The 19,724-nt window shown below is 48.1% G+C and overlaps 1 protein-coding gene across 2 annotated transcripts in view; it reads left to right on the plus strand.

Moving 5' to 3' along the window:
* Window positions 1-19,724, plus strand: part of LOC144169742 (putative sodium-dependent multivitamin transporter) — a 97,893-nt gene that overhangs the window by 17,260 nt on the left and 60,909 nt on the right. Inside the window, exon 1 of one of the 2 annotated variants that reach the window (XM_077699066.1) lies at window positions 9,909-10,152. The exons of the other annotated variant lie outside the window; for it this stretch is intronic. The gene's annotated coding sequence lies outside the window, so the exon portion shown is untranslated. Of the gene's footprint in view, window positions 1-9,908; window positions 10,153-19,724 lie in introns of those variants that run through there. 2 annotated transcript variants of the gene reach the window in all.

Genomic DNA, 19,724 nt, shown 5'->3' on the forward strand with positions numbered 1-19,724 from the left:
ACTTAAAACAAACAAAATATTTTTAATTGCTGGATTTCGTCTACTTCTTATTCATTCAAATTTATAGATGGCATATTCACATGTCACGTGCTATGTTCCTCACTTGCTAAACATGGTTAAGTGTGACTATGGCATTGATACCCCTGCTAAACTAGCGTCTGAATGTCATTTGAGCTAAATGTCATTTGACCCAAATGCGAAGTTGTGCTGCTCCACTGGGTTTTGAAATGCCATTTGGCTCAAATGACATTCGAGCCAAATGAGCTGCAGAGAGACATTTGAGGCTCTCAAGTGCCATTTCTATCACTCTCATGCACAGCGTTCCAAGTCAGCATAAACAAATACATTACTGGCGTAATTAAATGAAACAAAATATTCTTAATTGCTGGATTTCGTCTACTTCTTATTCATTTAAATCATGATATCAAGATGTAATAATTCCATACTCTCAGCAGCAGTGCGAGCAAGCGACAAACCAGTGTGGCTAGACAGCACAAAATGGTGTAAAAACCTTGATTGCAATCTAGAATTAATAACATGGTGTCAAAGCTGGCATTTTCTATAATTTGATATCATTTTACTGCCAAAAACTGCTGCTGAATTTGAAGTCCAAAAGGGTCATGGTTTGGGCCTGTTGGTGATGCATAATGGAAACTGAAAGCGCAAAATAGACACGGACAAAGAAAGGGGACAACAGGACGAGCGCTAACTACCAACAAAATGTATTTGGAAAAAACCACAATATATACATGCCACGCTTTCCACTTGCATACTACCACACATGCGCAGAGACACTTATAATCGCCTGAGATAACAGAGTTCTTTTTGAGAAAGGGATACAGAGGGTGTGCTCACGCAGTGAGACTGCAACCTATCTATTTTTTCAGCTTCTATAATTTCTCTTGTTAATCTGTCTTTATTCTTGCCGATTATGATACCTTTGTCGAAGAGCGGTTCGCAGTGCGGTTTGTGGTGACACGTGGAACAGTGATGCGCTAACCATCCGCCACTCCCGTTTTTGACATTGCTAGAGTGCTCGCGAAGCCGGTCATTAACACAGCGACCAGTCTGCCCAATGTAACGTTTGCCGCAAGAAAGAGGAATTTCATATACCACTTGCATTGGAATTTCATATACCACTTGCAGAGGAATTTCATATACCACTTGATTCTTGCATTATTATGTAAAAACAGAACTGACGGCAGCAGCGCCACGCAGCACTGCGAGCGATTGTTACAGCTTTAAAATGCCATCGAAATTGTAGTGGAGCAGGACGGATTGTGAATGGCATTTAAAGCCCCTCATTTGAGACAAATGATTTTCCGTTAGAATGACATTCGGACGTCAGTGTAGCAGTAGTATTGTGATTTCTCTTTACAAGTGCTTTGGACGACATGCTGATCATGCTAATCCTCACCGTGAGCTTTCGGGGCAACATGGAATGCGCTTCCACGAAGCGACGCCTTCACGGGATGCTCTTGCGGCCCAATGCATTATCGAACTTTGCGCTGCCGCGAGCTGCTTCCATGAGGAACTAAGTTGTGGTTGCCACTAGCTGCTAGATGGCTTTTGCATAAGCTTAACAACGCACTGGTTCTGTACGCTGCTTCTGTGTTTTATTTTGTGTTCGTTTTTTTGCAAACCTGCTCCAGTTATTTCACGGGCAGAAAAGTCTATTCTCGTTATATGCTCCTCTTCGACGTCTTTTTCGCCTATCGGTCACGTAAATATCAGTAGTGGGTTCATTTTTTTATTTTATTCTTTTGCCTTTCGAGTTCACCTTGCTGAGTGCTTCTTCTGCTACAGATCGCGAGCAGTGTTTAGTGCCCGCTGCTGCATATAAGTTTCATTTATAAGATCCCTGTTGTCTGCTACTTGATGAGGGCCTGACTTGTTGCACCCCTTGTGGACATAATACTTATCCCCTACCTCGGTGCTTGCAGTAGGCTGCTAATTATCATCCGACAAGCTATGCGGAGGGGGGAATCGGCTCGGAGGGGTATCGAGCCTCTCCGTTTATTACCGACACCGCGAGCGCCCCGCATCCAGGAATGGCTTCTGGTCGGAAGGCGAGAGACTCAGCTCTCCCAAATATACGCGGTTGCAAACAAGCATCCACAGTACCCGAGGTCTTTAATTCGAAGGAGCTTGCCCGACTCGCCTCCTTCACCGCAAGGACCGACCCCTTTCGCCCATAAGTAAAGATGCGCGATGTTTGTCCCGGATGTAGCAGATATACGAACAGGGCGCTAAACGGACGAAGACGAAGGAAGGCACGAAAGGCATGAACGACGCCTGGTTTTGTCTTTCTTCACGTATTCCTTCGTCTTCGTCTGTTTAGCGCCCTATTCGTCTATCTGCTACAACCATGAACGAACTATCTCATCAAGTTTTGTTATGTACCGGACACGAGCGCAACTAGCCTACGAATCGACGGCCTTCCCACCTATGCGTAGCTCTCAGTCCCCTTTTAACAGTGCCCGGACGGAAATAGATCATCCGCTGTGGCCTAGTGCCGTTGTTGTGTGTTTATGCGTGTAGCACGTGAACAACAAAGCCCCGGCTCATTTGAAAAACCCGTGCCTGTACCCTCTGGCCCCAGCCGGCCGTCCGAACTACTCCGCGCTCGACGGGTTGGGGTCACAGCTGTCACTGCCAGGTGTGAGCTGCGCGGAAGCGGGCCGACGACAGCGAGCCGGCGTATACTCCTCAGTTAGGGACAAGTAAGTGGCCCCCCAATAACTTTCAGAAGGCGCGTGGGGCCAACGTCATTCATTAAATAATGGTCGCAATCCCGCTCTGCGAAAGTTGATGTCCAGTGAAGCTGTTGTAAACCACCACAAATGCTAATGGGGAAGGCTATGAAATGTGGCTTGCCGTCTCGGCGGGCTTGTCGCTTGCGCTCGGCTTCTCTGGCGGCACATGCTTGGTCCTGCCTAGCCTGATGCATGCGATCAGTGTCTTGGGTGAGAACATCTTTAGTTAGTGACACTATACTCGGTGACAACTTAAGAACGGCACCGGAAGTTGCCGCTGTGCCTTATCAGCGTAGCCGGAAGTTTCTCCGCGCGGCGCAAGTAGGGCGTTACTGGGAATATTTTGAAGATGGCGTGAGCTGTTCCCGTGATTTTTTGGACTTAATATGCTTATAAACGACTCCAGTGACGACAAACAAACTGCGTGAGACAAGGCAGACGATATCACGCATTCATAGCAAACCCCTTTCAAAACGCGCGCGCACTGACGTCGCGGGTCCGGCGCTTTGGCGGAGTGATACACTACATGAGGTGGTGCCGTTCTTGAGTTGTAACCGAGTATAGTCCTGCCTAGCCTTCAAACATAGACTTCCAACATAATCTTTACCGGGAACACATGGTGGGGGAGTCTCGTTGTTTACAGGCGCCTTATCACCGATAATGCGGTTTCCATGCTTGTTTTGTAGGTTTTTTTAACGAATACTGAGCTCTATGTTATACGCCTGATTAGCTTGACGCATGCGCTTGGTGTTTTAGGCGAGAACTGCTGGGTTCTGGCAGGGACTTGGTTTACGACAAGAAATTTTCAGACCAACTAGAAGCTAACAGCTTCGCTGTAAAACTTGATATTGCTTCAGTCATACCATAGGAATAATTTAAATATTCTGGTCAAGCACGTAGACCTAAATGCACGGAAATTTTTCATTGTGCTGTGCATCTAGATGTTAGAGGACTCCATTGACAGGCACCTCAAAAAAGAATTCAGCACCAGCAGGCGCGCCTCCAAATACTCGTGGAACGCCTTCGCGAACTTCACGCCCGCTCGCTTAAAAATGCACATCAAACTAGTATCGTACAGCGAAGACGCACCTTTGCACCTAGTTTTTTTAGAGACTCGTCAAGCTTGTGATCAGCATCGGCTAACAGTGAATCGCACAGAACTGGACAGGGATTGGGAATCCAGTACTCATTCTACCCTTTGTACATACTCGGCACCAATTGTGCAGGTAAATGGCTGCAGTACAACGCATCTACGAACTCAGTAGCATACAGGCCGCTTCTAACTGATAACTTTGCACAATCACAGAAAAAGGAAACTCCAAAAAGCGACCTCGAAACTCAGAAAGAAGACAAAAGAAAAAATGGGCAGCATATCAGCTCGCTTCTTCGAAAATGTCGTCCAAATACTATAGATTTTCCGGCGCTGCCACGTAGTGCCCCTATTTTTAAAAATTCAATCATCAATTTCGTGCTTGACCGACCGTCCAAGGGTTCCAATTTAGTTTCAGTTTGTTGCTTGGTCTCCATACGGTCAGCAAGAAAACTTTCTGGAACGAGCAAGTGGTTCTTTTGTATGATTGTACGGTACTGAGAGGAATGGCAAATAAACAACATAAAATTTTAAATTTGAAGCTCTGTGGGAGATATGCCCGAAATCAATTACCATTACTTGTGCCCTTCTGAGCCCTTACACCTTTTAAGGCGAACGCCTTAAATCTCTGTTTCAAGCACGCGCGTTGCGAGGTTCAGAAAATAAGGGGTCAAAAAAAAAAAAGCTGAAGTTGCGCGAGCCGGGGAGCGTGAGCCCGGCACCACACGCCAGGAAATGGAGACAGCAGTTCGGGAGGAGGACTCTGAGAAAGGGCGACGCAGCGGACACCGGCAAATGGCGATGTCTAGCAAGGCGTACAATCTTGGGGAAGGGGCTGCCCCAGATGTTGGTAAGTGATGACGGATGTGGTCGCTAAGTTCAACAAAATGTTCTACATCAGATCAAGGGAAGGCTTCAACTAGCCTTTTCTCTTCCCATTCTTTGAAACCTCTAAGGTTGCACTGCTTTTCTCACTTCTGTCCCGTTTATATGAAAGTGTTCAAGAATTCAGTTGAGCGCTTGTTAGCAGTGTGAACATGTTCCCCGGCCCACCAAACTTTGTAAAAGCTTTCCCGCGTGCCGAACTGTTCCGAAATAAAAAAATGTTGAGCTTCTCTGCACGCGTCCCTGTGAACTACTGGCGGAAAGGGGATGGCATATATGGGTCATCCTCTTTTTTCTTTTATCTATCTTTCCACGATCCCGACCTTCCGCTGCGCGCTGGTTCAGGGGTTATTTGGCACGACGGTGCAACCATGCGTCGGTTCGGCTTGAACTGTTCTACATAAGATCAAGGGAAGGTTTCAACAAGCCTTTCCCCTCCTCATTCTTAGAAGCCTCTAAGGTTGCCCCATTTGTCTCACTTCTGTCCCCTTTATAATTCAGTTCAAGTTCAAGTTCAGTTCAAGTTTGAAGAAGACCAGGCGTGAAGCCCCTGGGCTTCCTCACATCGTGTTCTCGAGAGAGAGAGAGAGAGAGAGAGAGAGAGAGAGAGAGAGAGAGAGAGAGAGAGAGAGAGAGAGAGAGAGAGAGATAGCAACACATTTATTCGACGTATTTATGCCTAGAAGGTGCTTCTCAGTCCAGAAGTCCAAACACTGTCTTCGCTCATTCTGCCCTCTCCGTCAGCGTGACCTACCTGGTTGGCGATGTGTGCCCTGGACAGCGCGGTCTCCCACTGCTCAAGGTTGGAACTAGGGAGGGTGGGGTGGTAAATTTCGGTTTGAAAGTTTAAGGTTTATTACCACAATATGTACAGGAATGACTGTACAGTTGTCGATGGGAACGGTCAAAAATGCTACAAAAGCCTGACAAGGTGGCGTCCCCTCCTCCCCCGTTTCGGCACGACTCTGCGTTAAATGGCCCGTTCTATTTTACCATACAAAATAACAGGAAATGTCCGCAATTATACGTATGTTTTTAAATATTATATGCATGTTTATATGTTCACGTTTATATGCAATGTAATTATATGTACGTTTTTGACTACATGCCCATCTAAGGGGTACAGGGAGCCTGAATTCCCGCAGGACTACCTGCACTACGGTGAATGATGGTTGGGGAACTACATCTGAAGTGGAACCGAGTGAGGAAACGTGTGGGTTTGTAGTGATCGAAGCGTGGATCCTTGATTTTTATTTAATTTTGAGTGTGGGGTTGAATAGATTCCTCCTTCTAGCCTATAATGCTGGGCAATGTCCCGGTAGGACAAAAGAGGGGTGGAATCAGGTTCTCCTCCCATGGCCTGGTTGGCGAGTGCGCAGGCCGCCGCATGGGCGAACTGGTTGCCAACGTCGTGCTGCCGGGGCCCAAAGTATCATGACCTTCTGTTTTGTAGGGTTCGCGCTCAGGAGGCGCTGCGCTGCGGGAGTCACCGTTGCCGCAGTGAATCTCCTGCAGGCCTGCGGCGAGTGGAGATTATCGTCGCTGCCGCTTCCTGACTAGTAGTTTTGGGAATGGTAGCACTGGTGCGGCATTTGTCTCTCGTCAGCACCACCGCCACCATTGCTCTTTTCTGTTTGCAGCTTTCTGCGTGCGTACAGCGTCTCGTTGTTGCCGTAAATTTTGTCTACGACTTGGCTCTGGCCTGTCGTCTTCCTGCATGCTGTTCAGGATGCAAATTCCGAGGGATGGGCCTGATTTGCATGCACTGCCTCGTATTCGACGCAAGATATTAGGGTAGCAGCTTCTCCTGGGAAGTCCACTGAAGTTCGTTCCCCCATGAGCTTTCTGCCCGCAGGTGTTAGTTAAAGCCTTAATCTGTAGCTTGAGAGACGACCTTCGATTAGTTCGGTTGTAGAGTTGTGAAGGCCTAACTTTAGCATGCTTATCGCCTGGTCTCGGCGTGGCGGAAATTACAGCTGTATTGCTGCCTTTTCACAAATCGCACTCTACCGTAGAATCCAGTGGGGCCAAGATTTGTTACCTGCGTGTTTTGTCAAATGTAGTAAAGCATAGCCTCAAACAACAAGGGGTTTCTGGGAAGGAGCTCGACCTGTGGAAGCGCTCATGGGTCTTCCCAGTGCCAGTTTACGTAAGACGACGTCGAGCTACTCTTCCGCTCACTGGTTAGAACTACGTACGGGGCCTTCTAGGTAATGCGCAAGATGACGAAGGCCTGAACCTATTTTGTGGTGTCCTGCTCTTTCAGTCCTCTCTGTCTGTTGGCCGCCCTGCGTATCATCTGAGTGACTTTTTCTGTGGTCGTCTTCGGTCTTCCAATCAGGCCGGCGTTTTCGAGTCTGCCTGAATGTTTAATCTAAGTATTCGAATTGTCTTTGTAGGCCTGATGTGATGACCTTCCAGCATTAGATGGATATTGTCCGGGACCCGCTTTTGTGCGACTGAATCGGCAACATTGTCACCTCCTGCATGACATCAAACGCAGATTCACCAACTTTTTGCAGAGAATTCCACAGACAGACAGACAGACAGACAGACAGACAGACAGACAGACAGACAGACAGACAGACAGACAGACACAAATGTACAGAGGGACGGATAGAAATGGGCGGACGGAAGTAATAAAACCGACAGACACATACACTGACACGCCATTACTGCAGCCTTTATTAAGCCCAATAAGAGCATCGCCTTTAGAGGACCGACACAATCGTTTTCCTGCGTTCTGGAGGGGGCGCGTAGTCTAAAGAAAGGCTGGTAAAAAGCGTGGAACGGAAATGGCTTTTAGTTCTAAGAAATAAAAATATGCATCTTTTGCAAATAACGAACGGTATTCCACACAGCAGTCGTCTATAAAACGCCAGGGTAGTTATGTCGTTTGTCCTTCATCGGCCATACATGCAGGCACGTTTGTGGATATAAAACTACATGAGCAAAGTAGCTACAGTAAATAGTGCAATAATTTGAGAAGCAGCTTTCACTACGACTTGCCTCAATGCCAGGGGTAGCTTAGGTGCGTTGAACCCCGCAAATAAAAAATTTGAGGAGCAACTTAGCTGCCAATTGTGCAGCTTTCGGCTGGACTGTGCAACTCGAAAACGCACTGATTTTGGTCCGTGATAATCCCGAATACGTGAAATCATAGAAGCGAGTACTACATGTTTGACGAGAAGTTCGGAACGGGCCTCCGTTCTCGTCAATAACTATCCCAGAAAAAAAAATCTCTAAGCTTCCACTTAGTCGCGCACGGCTTGAACCACAGGATTTCTTTCTACAAAAGCACTGAAGCACACGCCACCACACATTGCATTAGGTTTGGAATTGGTTATTTACATATTCCGTCGTCGGTCTTCACTGTGGTAGTAGTAGTCATCGTCCCATCCATCCATATCTTCGTCTTCCTCATGCATGACAGGTGGGCCCGGATCGTTTTGTCCGCAGGCTTTCACATTTTTCCCAAAGTGGAACGCGTCAGCACGCGCTACAACCGGCGGTTACCGGCTTCGGGAACTGGGCGTCTCTAGCGCGAGCTGTCTTGTGCTCCCCTCTTGAGGAGCGGACGCACGTGAACTGTTTCCTTTGTATTTCTTTTTGCGAGCGCTACGCGTAAGTCTGGACAACTCCGAACGCTCCTCGTAAGGCGCGTGCTCACGTGCGCGCGGTAAACGGCGGGACTAACCATGCCCCGGGGTTTACTGATGACGCCGCACACATTACGGCCAGCAACAACAGCTCCGCTTTAAAAAAATCTTGGTGCCCTGCAGTGTCAAACTACATGCATGTCAAACTACAATTTTGGCATACCAATCATGGGCTGGTTGCGCATAGCCCATCATACATACCCCATCATAGGCTTAACGCAGTACGAGATGGCTGTTTGAGTTTTACATCTGTATATTTCATAGTTATTTTTTATTTACACACATCGGGCTTGGAAACCAACGCATATTTCCCGAGTTCCGCGTAGAAAGCGGATTCCGCCTGACCAAATTGACCTGCCCTTTGCGACTCCACGCGGTCAATTTTATTTCGAACATTTCAAACTCATGGTCACGTCAGCGCATGAATGTTTCTTCGACCAGCAGCTCGTTAAATGGGAAGAAAAGAGTGGTTGATATGGCGAACAATGTTTTCGCGTTTGAAAAAACAAGCCGAAGATGAAGACCCGTCGAACTTTTTAGGCGCGAAGCTCCTCTTGCTCGGGCCCTGTCCCGTCCCTCGTTGCTGCTGTATCCGGCATATTAATGATGATTGTGGCAGGATCCCCCTAGGGATTGGCCAACCAAAGATTGGCCGAAGAGGCCAAAACGTTCAACGCGTTCGTTGCTACCCAACAAGGAGGAGAGGAAGAAGAAGAGGTTGTCGTTCGTCGCCTGCGAGCTCAAGACACATACCGGGGGTACGCGACACAAGACGGTCTGCAGAAGGCGACGGCCAAGGTGGCTAAAATGTCACACGCCGAATTCGCCAACTTACCTATGGAGATTCTCATCGTCCCAAACAGGCCCTACATAATCACCACAAACATCGAAGTCGTCGACGGGCTTGTCAACGGAGCGGTGGTAAGCTTGACGTGTCGAGTCTTTATATGATGTGCGGGCGGATGTTTCACGGTTTTAACGATAAGCATTTTAGCTTCGCCCCTCTCATCATCATTCACTTCGTGGAGATGGCGGGATTTTTTGGCAAATCTTGGCCACTTAAGAGACGTTGGCATCATCCAACATCTCCACAAATGCGTCGCTGTTGTCTCTCAGGGCCGAGTCATTATTGAGATGACCACACAGTCTGATCCAAGGGAGCTAATTATGCCCTCGAGGGATGCGAAAGGCTGCGGGGTATCGCTGCCTCATTCAGCTGCCTAGTCGGAAAAAAAAAAAACAAAGCAATTAGTTTACCCGAACTGGGCACCCTTCCGGTCGGCAAGGGCTGTAACGCGTTTTGGCCGAGCGCTCAACAAATAGGAGATATACGTAACGCAGGCGCTTCCTCTCTTTTGATTGAAGAATATTCCAACCCAACCCAATATTCCTCCCCTCTCCGGATGTGAGAAAGAAGCCCGTGTTTTTTTGCCCTCTCTCTCTCCCAAGGACGAGGAATGTTGTGAAAGCCGACACCACGGACGTGCGTTGGGGCTGCAAGCTCGCCCTTTCACCTTGCCCTCCTCTCCCTCTTGGTGGATATTCTAAACCGGTGGCCGCTTTACTTCGTTCTCGGCTCAACGCCGCTCGCGCGTTGCTGCCAGGCTGGCCGACCCGACTGCGAGAACACTGTCACACCTACCGCCAACGAAGAAACCGTGTCGGGGACTGTGCGGGAGGCGCTCACCATATTCAGTGTTCCCCTGCTCATTCCGGCGACGGCAACTCAACAGGCGACTAACGACAGCGCGTCCTGTCGCAGGTAAGAAAGAGCACGAAGAACGCGTGCCCGATGATTTGCTTTTTGTTGGAGCGCTGCCTGATACTTGGCGCAGTGCCCTTGAGCCTGTTGCGATTTTGTTGCTTTTGCATTGTATGGGACAGAACGGGCCTCGAGATGTATGGACTGACTTCCGCAGAGGAATAATTAGCAATATGAGGCCGCTGAAATGTACAATCCGTTTACGCAGTGATAACCGCGACGTACTTATAAGAATAGGAAGTGCAGGTGTCACAAAAGGCTGGAAATGAGTGTGAAAGAGGAACAGCAGAGTTTTGCCACGAGTCCCGACAAGCTTGTGCAATGTGCCCAGATCGTTGATATAAGCCGGTCGGGGAAATGTTTTTGAGAAACTGGGAACAGATGGCGCCCTGCATGCCTCTTAAAAGAAGATGTCAACCTCACGGACACAGGCTTTCTAGGCGAGATATTTCGAGCGTATACTCCCTTAGTTCCTGACGAGCACGGACCTTGGAAAGTCCCGGTGGTGCGCCGAGAATAGTTTCGAAAATGTGTTGCTTGAGAGGAACCATCACAGACACGCCTTCAAGGCTAGTTGCCCTGCTTGCTTACTACTCAACTTTGCCTCTAGCTAACTCCGTAATAGTTAAAGGGGCACTGAAGTGAATTTGTCAAGCTCCCTGTTTTGCTTGCACTGCGTAGACTGGCTCAAGTTGATAAGTCGGTAATTATTTTATCCAGCACGAAAGAAGAAAAACTATCATGCGCGGTCTGTGGCGGCCGCACCAAGTAAACGCTGTGACGACGGTAGGAGCTGCACCTTGATTGGACGATGTCAAAGGTTAGCATTCAAACAAGTTTCGGTTTCGGTTCTGTAAAACAACATGCTTGACATCCGACGGCATCGTTGGATGGGCATTCTCGATACTTCAGTAATCGTCGTATCGCGCTTCTGCTATGTTGTCGGCTGTAAAATGCCTAAGATAAGCCTCCCAGGACGGCTTGGAATCGTAGCAATCACTAGCCGAGGCCTACACAGGGGATGAACGCCCTCCGCGTCACCGCAGACGCTCAAATGTCATGCACTTTTCCCCCATATTTTGACCTTGCCTCATTCATGCCTGCATCGTAAAAAGCGTGTTCGGACCAGGCCAAGGGTCTGTTGATTCTGGCCTGCTCCCACTTCCCGCAAGCAGTCGGTGCTTACGGCAACAGCACGCCAACGAGATCTCGCTAGCGCGCCAGTGTCAGCCTGCGCGCGTTCTGTGGACTAGTAACGTGGAGCAGCGAACGTTACGGCCCAAAAATGGTGAACTCAGTATAGAAAACATCGGCCGAAAACGAAAAAGTCAAATTACAAAAAAAAAACGTACCCTTGGTGATTCGAACTTGTGACTTGCAAAATAATTTACCCAGCGCTTCAGACCACTCGGCCACTGGCCAGTGCTGCCAGCCATGGAAAAATAAGGTATGTAATGTATAACCACTTTACACTTTTATTTAGTTTGAGCATTTCAAGCAGTTTAGGTGACTATTTGTTGTATAGCGCTCGTGCAGTAAGCGTCCCCCAAATTTCCACAATCTCTCATGTCTAGCAATTACATTTTTTAGACGGAAAAGCGTTCGCAGATGTGTGGTCGTACTGCTGACCGCTGTGCTTGTTCTCCCAGCGCAAAAAAGTGCTTCGTGCTCCCTAGTTTTACGCTGTACGGTAAAAGCATCAGGTAATCGCACAAACAAGGTTTGTGACGTCATAGAAAAGTTGCGGGAAAGTAGGTAGGGAGTAGGCCTTATTGAATTATTTTTTAATATCTCGATTATTTGTTTGAAGTTGGCAATAAAATCGGTAGTGTAGTTATCGGGATTAAACAGCCTTTCAAATGAACCCAAATATTGTATTTTGTCTTCATAGCCCTTTTAGAACTTTGTCGGAAGAAGTTTAACCTGGTAGAATGTAAAATAATACATTCTTTTTACTACACGTCAGTTTATAATATTTTTTTTTAATAATGGCTCTTCCTACAGAGGCTGCGTTCCAATTCCCGGACAGTTTGGTAGACAGCTTACGAAGCAGTCTAATTAGACGTTTAGATGAATAAGAATTGGAACGGCGCGGCGGTCACGAACGCAATACCAACGCAGACGACAACCTCGTAGCAGACATGTTGAGAAATGCAAGCTCCAGATCTCCTAAATTATATTACTGTTATTATTACACACATTACGTGATTTAAAAATTAAACAAAATCATCTTTACCACCAATAAATTGTACTAAAAATTCTAATAAAAAACAAGCTAGTTTGTAACAACATTATGCCCAAAAAGTGGCGCTGGCATTTGGACAGGATGCTAGCCTTCATCTTTGCTGACTTCGATACTGTCCGTGAAGACGGCAACGAAGCAGTTTGAAGACTAAATTGGAATTCACCCATAGTTCTCAACTGCGAAGTCGGGATTTTCCTTTCTGAGTTCATAAAATGATGAATTTCTTTCGGAGTAAATTATGCGGTCACTTGGATTTCTGATTACCTCGTCGTCCCTCTGATATACCGAATATGTTATTGCTTACCGAATCGCCCATGGTATCAGTAATTCACATCTATCGACCCTAAAAGTATGAATCTGACATTCTGAAGGTGACATTCAAGTTTTCCCCGAATCATTTACCGTAATTACCCGATTCTAACGCGCCCCCGATTCTAACGCGCACCCGATTTTCCAGGCAAAAAACCGAAAAAACTTGCGCCTCCGATTGTAACGCGTGCGGAACTTTGTGAGCAAGAAAAACGAATGCGAGAGAAACGGGCGATATATTTGCCGAAGTAATCTCACGCATCTCACTCCTCGTCGCTTTCCGAGAGCTCCTTGTCGCCTTCCGCTGACCGCGACATCTCGTCCTCGGTGCCATCAAGCGCGCTCGTGATGCCACACTTCTGAACGAATGTTCAACCATGGTCGATTGGATCGTGGCCCACGCCTCGCACGCCCATCCCGCGAGCTTCTCCAGAGGTGCACGCTTCAGCGAACCGCTGGTTGTGAACGCGTGGAAGCCGCTCGTAAGCCGTGGAAGCGGCGCGCCTTCGTTGCCGCTGCTCCCATTGCTGTTATCAAGCGCGCAAGTGAAATAATTTGACGATTTGTGTGAACGCCGATAGAAAACCCTAGGCGCCTAGATCCGAAAAATTGCTGCTAAAAGCTTTGGCGCCATCTTGAAATAGCGATGGCGATGGGTGGGACAAAATTTCAGCTGTTCCTGCAGTTTCGGTTTCGTATCCGATTCTAATGCGCATGCGATATTTCGGCCTGTTTTTCCGGAAAAAAAGTGCTCGTTAGAATCGGGTAATTACGGTAACTAAAAAGTAATGGTACGTTCCGTGCCAAATTATGTTTCGCCGATTCCTCGCGATCTCTTATGTAAACCTTGCTGGTTGCTTTGTTGCAAATGATGTTGAAAAAAAATATTAATTAATTAATTAATTAATTTTATACCTTAATGGTTTCCGTAGATGAGGCATTACATGAAGGTTGGTACAAGTGGTAGTCTGATGGGCACAGAGAAGTAATTTCGGGCTGAGGTATTTTGTGGCCCCCTATCCTAAGCTCTGGATGTGTTTGTTGACTAAGATATAGAAAAAAGTTGAGAAAAGTGTTGCATGGTTCCTCAAATGGGGAAAGACAGGCAATTTTTCGTACACAGCTTCAGGGTCACTGTAGGGAGGGTACGATTGGAAGGAAAAAGCTCTACTGATAGTTAAAAATCTTCTGCGGTGAGAGGAATCCTCTTTCCGTGCAGAGCGTTGGCTGGCTCTATTCAGTGCCTTCTCGAGAAGTCTGCGCTGATCTTCCAGGGCCGAACTGGACAGCCCGCCTTCGCAGTGTTCGGTCGTTAGATTGGTGAGCACAGGTAATGTATACGTCACACGGACAGCTCCGTGTGACGTAGCGAAGGGTAGCTTTTTCTCAGCCCCACAGTGAGCATGTATCTCTCTCACACTCCCACGGCATGGTCCGGTCTGCACGAGCGACATCGAAGCTTAACGCCTTGTTTTGAGACCGATAAGCCGAATGGCTCTGTTATCGCGACTGCCACGATAATTCCCCGATTTGTGCCTCGCTCTAATGATCACCACTTGCTTTTATTGTAACAAGCGGTGTGTGCCGTGTCGTGCCCGGAAACAAACGTGTATATTTCCGAGAATTTTTCGTGTGCATCAGCTTTATCGCCGAGCTGTTCGTTGTGTCACCGTTCTCGAAATCTGCTGCGTTGTGTTACGGTCGGGAAGGCGTCCCCGAACCGGGCTCTGTCACCTCCACCATGCGTGTGGTAGCGTGGTTAACAGCGGCCAGCCAAAGTTGCTGCCTTGGTGATGACGACAAGAGGCCGAAGGCAACCTAACTGGTTTACTGCATGGCGAGAGATGAGCAGAAGCAATACAGGAACAATACCCTTACGGGCGAGGTTACAGTACAGGACTCGAACAGAGCGACAGCATGGATTCGCTGCTGCAAAACGAATGCGAACTATCCACCAAAAAAAGCGATTTTATACCCAATAGCCGTAACGGCTGCGCGGCTTTCCCAATGCTACTATGCACACGGCCAGAAAATAGAAAAGACACACACGACACTCTTTCCGTGTTCGTGAGAGGCCGGCAGTAGCGGCGCTCGTTGAGTCTGAGAGGGGAGAGAGGAGATCTCGGCTGCAGCGTCCGCTTCTCGGGTCAAGTTCCTACATAAAGATACGTTGGCAGCCGCCGAGCTTGAGTTGTCGGATATCAGGAGGGTAGGCTCTACAACAAAACACACTAGCACTGCGCTAAGCTTGCAGTACGCGCGAAAATGGTAGCGGCGCGCTGAATCGTAACATTGGGTATCGCGCGCACCATGCAGAGCGAAACGTATAAATGCGCGGATGGCTGGAATGATAGGTTTACGATTACTGCTGTTGTTCTTTTGTGCCCATGCAGAAAAAAGATACTGTCGCTTTGAAGTTGCGTTTTCAAGCTCACTAATATATTTCCCCGCACACATTGGTAACGTAAAAAAACACGACAAAATATTTTGAAAATGACCCAAAAAGTCCACGGTACTTTCTATTAAGAGCAATGACGCAGAACCCCGAATGCACAAAGATAAAACTGTACATCTTGGCTTTATCGTGAGTGAGTGAGTGAGTGAGTGAGTGAGTGAGTGAGTGAGTGAGTGAGTGAGTGAGTGAGTGAGTGAGTGAGTGAGTGAGTGAGTGAGTGAGTGAGTGAGTGAGTGAGTGAGTGAGTGAGTGAGTGCAACTTTATTGAAATGAGGAAAGGGCTTTTGGTGTAGCCCTCAGTTCAAGGCACTATTACAGCAACCAGCCGACATCGCCCTTTCGATCAGCTGCAGCTATCTGCTGGAGAAACAGCTCGCGAGTTCTCTCTCCCACTGCTCTCGCGAGGGGTTTGGGATAGGTTCGACGTCAGGGTTTTCATGAAATCCGTGAAGCTCCATACCACCGTGAATACACTTAGTCGCAATGACGGCAACTTCCTACACGTGAACGCGCGCTGCTTACGTGACATCCCAAAAAGAAACATAGCAGAACCATTTCCGCAATCGTTTTCATTGCGAACGAGGCTTTCATGGTCGGTGTCGATTTTAATTGCTATCATGTGTGTTTCCAACTAGGCGGGCTTGCGTCCAGCTCTCCACGTCAAAAAATGTGACAAAAAAAATTGATGCATGTTTGCATGGATTGACTTGTTTTTATTTCAAGCAGAAACTGCCAAAGAAAAACAGAAGAAAGCAATTACTCTGGTACTGCAAGCTTCGAAATGAAATCCTCATCATAACAATAGAGACGCTGTTCTTATCAGTTTTACCATTACATCGCTATCTAACTCCTGAAAAGGGTCAAGAGAAAAAATACCTATTTCCCCCCCGAAACTCAGAATATACTTCATTTTTTTATACAAAATTTCCACAGAGACACCTGAAAGTGACACGCCAGGCTGAATAACTTTTTGTTTTGTTGTTCTATTTGCGTTTATTTTGTAGCCCCCGGGCTTAGTGGGTAACAAGCGAGTTCGAGCTATATCCAGGAAGCTAGTTTCACAACCAATGCTCCCCTGTTTGCCGAGAAATAAATAGTTAAAACTGGCATTTATGTCAGCCTTTTCCCTTCCGTTTTTTCGTGACGTTGAAGGGAACACCACAAAGTGTCATAGAAAGCCGGGGCCCTATTTTCAGTTTCATTTGATCGTCATCTTTTACAGCATCTATTCACATTTGCTTTCACTTTCGTCGCAAAAATGGAAAAGCAATAAGAAAGGACTCTCTGACTCATGCTATCCCCGCGACTTGGGGAATTCGGTCATCAAGCCCCGCCTCCTTTTAACATGGCTTGATGACCCCGATGGAGCTTGCCAAGGAGGTGCTGCCGCATGAGAGCAGGTGATGGTGGTGGTGGTGGTGGTGAAACATTTATTCAAGTAAAAGAGGTTCGCGCTTGAAAGCGGGAGAAGCCCTCAATCCAGGCACCCTGTGGTGGCTGCGGTCCTACGTGCCCGTTCCACCAACTGTCGCTGGTTCTCAGGGTCCGAACTGCAGAGTGCGGTCTCCCACTGCTCGAGGGTGGGGGTGCGAATAATTGGGGCTGCTGGTGTGTTTTGGCAACCCCAGGGGGTGTGGTACAGTGTTGGATGTTCACTGCAGTGTGGGCATGTTGGTGGATATATATTGGGGTGTGTTGGACCTCTGGGTCCTCCAGCTGCGGCGCGATGCTCAGGAAGGGGAGCGACACGTCGGGATCCGATTAAGCTTTTAATGGAACTAGAAGAAGAAGTGGAGCGAGCCGACGCAGCCACGAGAGCATGCGGCAGCTCGTGAAAAGCAGCATGAAATGATGATGATAAGTGTCTTCTGCTAGGAGCGAGGAAGTCACAACAGTCTCCCTCGCCGACAGATGACGTTAGGTGGCTTCCAAAGGGTGGAGTAGATGTACGGGGCGCTTGACGGTAGTGCCGCAGGGCAAACGGAGATAGCAGGATCTGACAATGCCGTCTCGTCCGGCGATCAACTCTTCGATTCGCGCCAAAGTCCACAGTTGTCTTGGACGCTGTCGTTCACCTAGTAGAACAATACGGTCCTTCTTCAATAAATCTGTCCTTTTGGCTTTGTTGGATGAGAAATTCCGAAGCTCATTAAGGTACTCTTTTAACCAACGTGACCAGAAGGCTTGCAAATCTTCTTCTCTTTTGCGCCAAAGATTCTTTAGTTGATCGGTGGTCGAGTCGGTGTTGATTGTTGGATCGTACGGTGGTAATGCTGTCAGTCGCCTTCCGACGAGAAAGTCTGCTAGAGACAGAGAATATGGTTCCTGAACGTCATTGAAAACGTAAGTTAAAGGCCGCGAATTCACGACGGCCTCCACTTCTGTTAGTAGCGTGGACAACTCTGTCTCATTTACAAGCCGCCGTCCAAGCATCTTCTTTAAACAGGTTTTTACAGACCGTACGAGCCTCTTGTAAAACCCACCCCACCAGGGAGCGCTCGGGCATATGAATTTCCATTCAATTGCTGAGGATGAGAAGAAGGCAAGCACGTCGGGGTTTCTAATCGTTCTCCAAAGCTTCTGAAGTTCCTTGGAGGTCTTGACAAATGTTCGTGCATTATCACTATACACAGTTTGACAGAGACCACGTCTGGATATGAACCTCCGCAGGGCGCACAGGAAACTTTCCGTCGTCATGTCTGCCACTAATTCCAAGTGAACAGCCCTTGTTACTGCGCACGTAAAAAGGGCGACATAGGAGCGCTTCTGGCAATGCGATTTGATGTACAGGGGTCCCGCAAAGTCGACTCCGGTCACCAGAAATGGAGAAGCTTGCTTAAAGCGGTCTTTGGGCAGCGAAGGTGACACTTGCTCGACTGGTTTAGCTTGGAGGCGTTGACAGACGACACACCGTCGTATTGCCTTCTTCACCGACTGCCTCGCATTCAGAATCCAGAATCGTTCCCGCACTTGTGTCAGAGTATCTCGGACTCCTCCATGGAAGACTTTTGCATGAGCATGATGGATTATCAATTTCCCGAGGTGAGAGTCCTTCGGCAGTAGGATAGGATGTCGAGAGCAGTAAGAGTCGTCAGCATTCTCTGCTCTTCCTTGGACTCGAAGTAACCCGTCGTCGTCGAAAAACAGTCTCAACTGCCCGATGGGACTTTGTGCGGGAAACGGTTTCAAGGTAGCGACGCAATCTGCTTCAGCACTGAAGTGAGGTCTTTGCTCGATGCGAAGCAAGTAGCGCTCTGCTTGCTGAACTTCTTCCGCAGACAGGTCCCCACTTCTATCACTTTCTTTCTTTAGTTTCTTTACATATCGTAGGATCCATGCCGTCACACGTAGAAGTTTTGTGAGACTGCTGAACCGTTCACATTCAATAAGCGATGGCACCGACGGTCTGGTATTAACAGCGTAAGCATTAACTTCTGGTGGTCGCGTCTCAATTTCATCCAAGCTTGAGTCTTCGATGTCCATCTTCTCACCAAACTCCGGCCATAAATCTGAAGGACTGGCAAGCCATCTAGGTCCATGCCACCATAAATGTGACCGGCTCAGTCTGTGCGCTGACAAACCTCGTGTGAGCAAATCCGCCGGGTTCTCTTTACCAGGACAGAATCTCCACCGCGTTTTGTCCGTTAACGTGTGGATTTCTTGCGTGCGGTTTCGCACAAACGCCTTCCAGGAGGTGGGGTCTTTGCTTATCCAGCAGAGTGTAATCTGGGAATCTGACCAAAATGTTGTGTCGACAATGCCGAGGTCACAGTTCTTGACGAAGTAGTCGTACATGCGGGACGCAAGCAAAGCCGACATCAATTCCAACCTCGCTAGGGTGACCTTCTTTAACGGCGCAACTCTCGTCTTCGCGAACAGTAAGATTGTGGTGACGGCACCGCTGGCGTCGACTGTTCGGAGGTAGGCTACAGCCCCGTAAGCCGACTCACTTGCGTCCGAAAAAATGTGAAGGTCTGATTTCTGGTAAGGGCCTTCACCGCCGGCTGCTAGGAACCTGGGAATCCGAAGATCCTGAAGCATGGCGACCTCTTTGCTCCATTTCAGCCAGACAGAAGACAAGTTGGGTGGTAAGGGGTCATCCCAGTCGAGGTTTTCCTTCCATAGATCTTGTAGGAAGATTTTAGCCCGCACTAAAAAGGGCGACAAAAACCCCAAGGGATCGTAGATCCTTGCAACCGCCTGAAGCACGAACCGTTTGGTGCATTGATGCTCCTTGATGAAGTGAAGGATTCCTTCCGGTTTGAAAGAAAAGGTGTCCGACTGCTTGTTCCAATGTAGTCCCAACACTTTCAGAGTCCCAGAGGGCGAGCAAAGGGATTTTTCCGCCGAAGTCATTCCTTGTTCGAACTCTGCCGCTACAACAGGGTCGTTGCTGGCCCATTTTCGAATATTCATGGAAGCTTCACGGAAAATCTCCAATATTTCCCTATGCATCTGGATCGCGTTTTCAGTGGTATCGGCTCCAATCAGGAGGTCGTCCATGTACATCGAGTCTTGTAGGAGTCGAGCTGTCACTGGGAACCGATTCTCTACGGAGCGAAA

Source organism: Haemaphysalis longicornis, unplaced genomic scaffold, assembly GCF_048455015.1.
Source record: "Haemaphysalis longicornis isolate Haplotype H1 unplaced genomic scaffold, Haemaphysalis longicornis Haplotype H1 scaffold_2, whole genome shotgun sequence".
Lineage (NCBI taxonomy): Eukaryota > Metazoa > Arthropoda > Arachnida > Ixodida > Ixodidae > Haemaphysalis > Haemaphysalis longicornis.